The sequence below is a fragment of the Solanum pennellii genome, chromosome 9 (assembly GCF_001406875.1).
Source record: "Solanum pennellii chromosome 9, SPENNV200".
NCBI lineage: Eukaryota > Viridiplantae > Streptophyta > Magnoliopsida > Solanales > Solanaceae > Solanum > Solanum pennellii.
This window is the reverse complement of record NC_028645.1, coordinates 25,814,206-25,822,704: the sequence shown is the minus strand read 5'-3', so window position 1 is coordinate 25,822,704 and position 8,499 is coordinate 25,814,206.

The following is an 8,499-nucleotide window of genomic DNA, read 5'->3' as shown; positions in this document are numbered from 1 at the left end:
CATAGAGATATCTATTAGGATACCTTGAATCAACTATGGGAAGGACTATTGCCTTATGACACCTATTTGGATAGTAATCACAACTACTAGGTGTGGATTTCTTTTCTACTTGGAGTAACGGAACCTTATTAGACTATCCGTCTCACTTTACGTATCACTTGGAGCCAAGCATTTACTCCGTAGTTTTATTTTCAAGCCTTGATCAACCATTTTCTCTCATGGAGGGATGTCCTAGAAAATCTGTCCATGCTCAAGTGAATCTATCACATTCATTAAATCATCCAACATCTAAAGCCACCACAACCATTCTAAGGTTCATTATTCATCAATTCGTTCTACCTTCATTCATATGTGGGATATAGGATCTTTTAGCTTTATCTTTCGTCTCACATTCCCCATTACTAGGTTGATATAGGCATAATTAATCTTTAACGTTCAATTCAATCAACACCATTCCTAATCCATTAAGTCTGATTCTTTATATCTAGGTGATTCAATCATGATCAAATAATAGAATACAATTGAATTAAGAAGATCAACATAAACTTTCATGCAGCCTTTAATGGCCTAAGAGCACCATGATCACACTCAAGTTCAATTACTATATTTCACAATAAAAGCAACATAAAAACGTTATATAATCATCACATGAACATCATTGAATGCGACCCACTAGATTGGGATCAATCAAACCTTACTTACAATGCAATCACAACCCTTTCTAAATTGGGGTACTTTTGAGTCGCAATTGAAGGGAAACTAGGGGGGTTTCATGGATGGAAGAATATATGAATGAATAAACTTAACGTAACTTATATTAAAACCTTAAACACAGCTTGAATCCTTGGTGAACTCTTCTTCTTTAATGGTGGTTTTGGGAGAATTTTCAAAGAGAATGGTTTTGATTTTCATGTCTAGGGTCTAAATGGCTATTATACTACTTATATACTCTTCAAATACCTAAACTATAAGCAAATAATTAATCCCTAAAGTCCCAAAAATACCCCTGATATTACTAGACTATTTAACCAATTCTAATTTGATGCCCGGTAGCTTCAATGGCCAATGTTTAGGTCCTCCTTGGGGGACCCTTAGCCTGGTACCCGGGGTGTCGTTCTCGGATGTTTTGACCATTTACATAAATCTATGTATCAGAACCCTTGATACTCCATTTATCCTTCAAACCATATCCCATAACTCTATTACAAAACAGTACGACACACTTGTTCAACTTCGACTAGCTTCCTGACGCTTTGGACGTTTCACCTCCAAACTCTTCCAAATTTCATATACTGCCTCTAAATATTAAAAATAGTCATTTTAAGACACTTTTAACTCATGAAATTCAGGTTAGTACCTAGATTCACCAAGTTCATTTTTAGGTCTTACGATATCCCCCACTTGAAAAACATTCGTCCTCGAATGACACCTTCTTAAATACTTCTTAAAGGACCAATTCTAGACTAGCAGCCAACCATATATGCATTATTACTAAATGCACATACCAAATCTAGGAAACAATTCAATTCCAAGTTAAACATAACTACACATAACCATATAGAGACCTCATAAAAAGACTCCTTATTCCACACTTGAGAATAAGATACAGATGTCTTACTAACATCAATTCCTCATAATAAGGAAACAGAAAAATCACAAGACAATTCATAATCATACGAAATTGTGTAATTTTGATATAAATCACTAAATATGAACATATTGGAAAGGTATATAAGGAGATCATTCTTGATTACCCTTCAATCAAAGAGTATAGAATCTACCCTTCGCTTTACGAACACCTTCTACATTACAAGGAGCCACTTGTTTATCCTTCCTTCCCTTAGTCTTCAGATCCGGACAATCTCTCACTTTATGTCCATCTTTCCCACACCCAAAACAACCATCCGTGCCCTCTAGGCACTTACTATAGTGACTCCTTCCACACTTGGCTGGATTATATTAGGAAGAACAACAACCCTTTTTAATTTAAATCTTAGAGGTGTTGGAAGAATCTTGGCGTGAATATCTTGGTTTAGTTCTAGGCCTATCTTGTCCGTTGGACTTAGCATGGAAAGACTTATCACCTTAATCCTAGACCTCTTATTCTCTCTAGCCATCTCTTTTCTTAGTTTTGACTCATATATTAGTTGAGAAAACAACATAAATCTTTAGATGTCCATGTCATCTACAAGCATTGCCATACGATACTTTTCTTCTACTAGGTCTGACACTTCCATCATGAACTTTTTCATCAACTCTGTAGGGTTTGTTACTAAGCTTGGAGCATACATAGACAAAAGAGTGAACTTCAAAGCATACTCCTTGACACTCGAATTCCCTTGCTTGAGATTTATGAACTCCTCCAACTTAGCCTGCCAAATTCCCTAGGAAAGAACCTATCAAGGAAAGCCATCTTTAAAGTCTCCCACTCTATAGGACCCGCTCCTATTTGTCTACTATCTTTCCATTGTTCATACAAAATTTGTGAAACATCATTCAATTGATAGGAACCGTACTCCGCCTTTTCAATGGAAGAAACTCCCATGATTCCAAGCACATTATACCCCTCATCAATAAACCCATTTAGATCCTCACAAACTTAGAAGCCATAGAAATCCGGTGGATTCGTTCTAATAGACTACCTTACTCTAGTAGAACCCATTTCTCTTATAGGATTTTCCGGAGACACCTCTCCTCTATTAGCTTGTGCCGTTAATGCATGAGCCAAAAAAGTCATAGAAGCCCTAAATTCCTCAAACATGGATTTCCTATTGGAGGGTCATTAGTAACTTTAGAAGGAACTTGCTCTTGCACATGGGGAGGCACTTCAACTTGGGGAGAAATCTCTTGTACCCAACTCCAATCTCCTTCCCTTCTAGCATTAGCCCAAGTGTTAGCCATAACCTACAAAATAATAGGCAAGCATTAGAAAAGGGCCTACTAAAGCAAAACTCTATGGCTTGACTTGAACAATGAATAAGATTCAAATACCTTAGATTAAAGATTTAAACCCAGATTGAAACCTTGGTGAATTCTTCATAAGAGAAGCCCCCAATTTCTCTTCTTCTTCATTGGTGGTTTTGGGAGAATTTTCAAGAGAAATGTTTTGATTTTGAAGTCTAGGGTCTAAGTTGCTATTGTACTACTTAAATACTCTTAAAATACCTAATATAACCGCCAATCAATAATCCCTAATGTTCCGGAAAGAGCCCTTCAATTATTGGACCATTTAACCAATTCTAATTTGACTTAAAAACAATGCCAACAAATCTTGGAGCTTACTGCGCGTCTCAGGGGCATTTTCAATTCTTGGTTCTAGAAAATTTCCATGCAGAATGCTTTGTGTCATCCCAACTTCAAAGGTCAAAATTTGCCCATCTCAATGATGGATGCGTGTCGTGCAACAGTCTCTACTTTTAGGCTTCCCGGCAGCTTCAATGGCCCATGTATTGGTCCTCCTCGGAGACCTTAGGCTAGTCCTCGGGGTATTGTTCTCGGACGTTACGACCCTTTACATCCTTCTATGTATCGGAACACTCGAACTCAATTTTACTTTCAAATAATACTCCAAAACTCCCCTACCAAACACTACAACAGACAAGTTCAACTTTGACTAGCTTCAGGACGTTATGGACATTTGACCTCCAAACTCTTCCAAACTTCATATACTTCCTCTAAGCATTAAATTTTGTCATTTTATGTTTATTTGAACTCATGACACTGATGTTAGTATCTAGATTAACGTAGTTCATTTTGGGGTCCTTACAATATCCCCCACTTGGGAATCATTGGTCCTGGAATGACGCCTTCTTAAACACTTCTTAAAGGACCAATTCTAGACTAGAATACCATAGTATATGCATTATACCTAAATGCACATACCCAAGTCAAGAAACCAATTCAATACCAATCTAAACATAACTACACAAAACCATATAGAGACCTCATAAAATGAATCCTTATACCCTTCTTAAGAATAAGCTACACATGTCTTTCTAACATCAATTCCGCATCATAAGGAAATAGAAAAATCACAAGACAATTCATAATCATAACAAATTCTGTAATTTTTCATAAATGAATAAAGAAGCACATACCGGAAAGGGACCCAAGGAGATCATTCTTGATCACCCTTGGATCAGAGAGCATAAAATCTATCCTCTGCTTTAGGAATACCTTCTACATTACTAGGCGCAACTTGCTTATCCTCCCATCCTTAGTCTTAATATCCAGAAAATCTCTCAATTTATGCCCATCTTTCCCACACCCAAAATAATCATCCTTGTTGGTTAGGCACTTACCATAGTTATTCCTTCTACACTTGGGGCAAGTAGATTTGGAAGACCCACAACCCTTCTCGTTTTCAACCTTAGAGGCATTGGAAGAATCTTGGCTGGAATATCTCGGTTTAGTTCTAGGACTATCTTTTCCCTCAAAATTAGCATGGAAAGACTTATCACTTTCAATCCTAGATTTCTTCTTCACTCTATCCCTCTTGTTCATAAGTTTTGAATCATCTATTTGTTGAGAAAACACCATATGTCTTTAGATGTCCATATCATCCACAAGCATTGATATACGATACTTTTCTTCTACTAGGTCGTACACTCCCATCATGAACCTATCATCAAGTCTCTAGGTTTTTTTTGCAACGCTTAAAGCATACTTTGACAAAAGAGTGAACTTTAATGAATATTCCTTTATACTCAAATTCCCTTTCTTGAGGTTTATGAACACCTCCAACTTAGCCTCCCTAAATTCCCTACGAAAGAACCTATCAAGGAAAGACAACTAAAAAGTCTCCCACTCTATAGGACCAGATCCTATTCGTCTAATATCTTTCCATTGTTCATACAAAATTTGTAAAAAATCTTTCAATTGATAGGAAGCAAACTCCACCTTTATAATGGAAGACACTCCCATGATTGCAAGTACATTATACACCTCATCAATAAACCCATTCGGATCCTCACAAACTTTGGAGCCATAGAACTCTGGTGGATTCATTCTCAAGAACTACCTTACTCTAGTAGAACCCATTCCTCTTATAGGATTTTCCGGAGCCACCTCTCCTCTATTAGCTTGTGCCGGTAAGGATTGAGACAACAAAGTAATAGAAACCCTAAATTCTTCAAACAGAGAATTCCCTATTGGAGGGTAATTAGGAACTTGGGGTCGCACTTGCTCTTTCACTTGGGGAGGAATCTCCTGCACCCCACTCCCATCTCAATCCATTCTAACGTTATCCCTAGTGTTAGGAATAACCTACAAAATCATAGTCAAGCATTAGAAAAAGTCCTACTAAAGCCAAACTCTATGGCACGACTTGAAGAATGAAGAAGTGGAACTTTCCTAAGCATCCTATAGCTTCCTACTCATAGATGTGTCGCAACTCACATCACTAAATAAGACTCTACTAGATGTGGTTTTGAGACATCCTAAGACAATTTCATAACCTTATGCTCTTATACCATGTTTGTCACGAACCAAGAGTAAACCCTTGAAGATATGGTAGTCTCGATCTGCAATGCAGTGAACTTGACCTCTCAGAGGTCTTGTACAAGCCCTTAGACATCATCCATTTCATATATACGAAGAGTATTGCGGAATTGAAACTTTTCTTCAATGAAATACTGCAAAATCATTTTATAAAACTTCTAACATACCTCTGAAAAACTATCTATTATATCATGACTACAATAGTCTTGGGTCAAGACCTATAAAAGTCTAAACATAGAGAAGAATGTAAAAGACAACATAGTAGTGATGTCCTCGGATGCTATGAGGATTCACCAATCTTCATTTCTTGATAATCGTTGGAAACTCTACCCTTGATAGAAACTCAATTCCTCAAGACCCTACATGGACAACTTCTAGGCAATATGTGTTAGTATGATGTGTACGAAGTATGGAAACTATCATACTAAATATAAGATATCTCAAAGGGTTAGTCAACAATAGACATATTCATAAGAGATAAAGACATAATAATTACATGATTATCATAAGCATATTAAAGCATCATAAAACATAGAAGTGTTAATATCTAACAAGCCACCTCCAAGTATATTAGAGCAAAGCGAAGGTAGCATCCCATATTACTACCAATGTTTATTACGTCTCTTTACTCATTCTTGGTCATAATCAATCATCATCATTTAGACCTAAGTTCATCATAACATATGAGCACTCTGCCCTAGGCAACCTCAAAGCACACTTGTGCAATGCATGTGAAATATCCCATACTACCTCACACACTAAGCATATCTTGAAGTAACCCTATATTGTTTCATGTAAACATAGGAGTATCTTGTAGACATTAGGTATTCATACTAAAGAGTAATATAGCCTTATGATTTCCTGAAAACATGCTTATGCAATGTACATAAGGCAGCCCATATTACCTCACACACAAAGTTTATCTTGAAGTTATCCTTAACATTTTCACCCTCCATAACCTTATCATTTCTTAACTTCATTTATGATGATTCTCTCATCTTTAGTCTGCTCTACTAGGAAAGACAACTCTAGTCCAATCCTATTTTCAATCTCTTTTTCATTAATGACCTAGGTTATACCTTGTGCAAGGCACTTATGATACCCCGTAACACCATTCATGCAAGGTACTACTTTTGTCCCCTTTCTCTATTACTTCTTACTCTATTTTTATCTTTTGAACACTATGAGATACTTCTTCAAGAATGTCTAAGTGCCTAATCATATGGATCCTACGAGATACTTTTTTAAGGTATGCCTTGACCCCTTAATAATCATGACCACTACAAGATACCCCTTGGGCATGTCTATGTTCATTCGTACATTAGGAACACTTCGAGATACCCCTTGGGCATGTCTAAGTTCAATCACACCTTATGAACACTACGAGATACCCCTTGGGCATGTCTAAGTTCATTCTTTGTTTTGAACACTATGAGATACTTCTTAAGCAAGTCTAAGTTCATAGGATATGGAGATCTCTACTAGGATACCTTGACTCAACCACGTGAAGGACTCCAACCTAATGAGATCTATTTGTATATTCATAACAACTACTAGGTGTGGCTCTCCTTTCTACTTGGATTCCATACCATTGCTAGAGTATCTGTCTCACTTTGCATATCCACTTGGAGCTAAGCATATAACCCAAGGTTTTCTTGTCAAGCCTTGCTTAACATTTTTCTTTCATAGAGGAATGTACTAGACAATCTATCCATGCTCACAACCGAGAAGTACCCCCTAAACAAAACTAGCGTCTTCGTCCTCGAAGGGGACTAAGACTAACCTCTTAGACATCGTCATTACATTAATAGGTTAAAAAGTCTGGAAAATTAAAGCTTTTCATCAACATCTACTACATGAGGTTTACATAGACCTTTGCATACACATAATATATTCATAGTGTAACGACCCAATGTATACCCTAGTCGTTACCAGAGTCGTTGTCCTCGAAAAGGACTAGGACAAGCCTCTTAGCATTCATCATCACATATCATAGGTCAAAAGTTACAAAAAAATTAAACCATTTATATATATATACTCAGCGAGGTTTACATTGACCTGTCACATAAGAAGCTTACTTAGTCTTCTCACTTAGACAACATAATAATACATTAGAATTTCGTCTAAATATTTATCTCATATTTAAACTATGTAAATGAAGTAAAACATCTGGGCATAGCCCTTATACAAATTCATAGTTGCCGCTCAGGGCTTACATCAACAACTTAAACAATAGGATAGAAAAGAATGTCTTTAGACAATACAAGTACGACTAAGGTAGAGTATGTAGTAGCATCCTCAAACTAGAGGGCCTACCAAACTTTGGAGAGTCTATTCCAAGCTTTCTTGCTTTAGCCTTGAGATACCTCAATGACTAGAATCTACAATGTTTGGGTAAAATGTAAGAAATATGGGTTAGTACAAACCACATGTACTATGTATGACTCCAATGCACAAAAGTCATCAATGCTTGAGAAAAGGACAATTTAGTCAAAACCATGCTTCCTATCAATTTAACTCAACATGCATATATAAGAAGCATAATAAGTTAATTCAAACTAATAGCAACCCAAAATGTAGTTCATCCAAGCTTGTGCAATGCCAAAAATAGAACCCCATAATCCTATCAAAGGCTAAGTATCACAATGAACAACCCACTTCATACTTGCAACATACTTTTATAACATGGTTATAAATCAATACTTACTCATAGCTTATTAACATAACAATAACCATAATGATAATCATAAAAGAAAATTACTAGAACCATCCTTTAGGATCCCATACCCTCCTCCACCCTATATAGTAGTATTCAAGATAACCTTACTGTAACGACCTGTTTAGTCGTTTTGAGCAGCAGATTTTATTTCTGGAAAAACTGTGTGAGTCGACGGAACCCACGACGGACCGTCATGGACACGACAGGCCGTCGAGGGTGTCTCGTTCCAAAAGACTTAGACTTCTGAAATTTGGGTACTGAAATCGACTCTCTGAACTTCG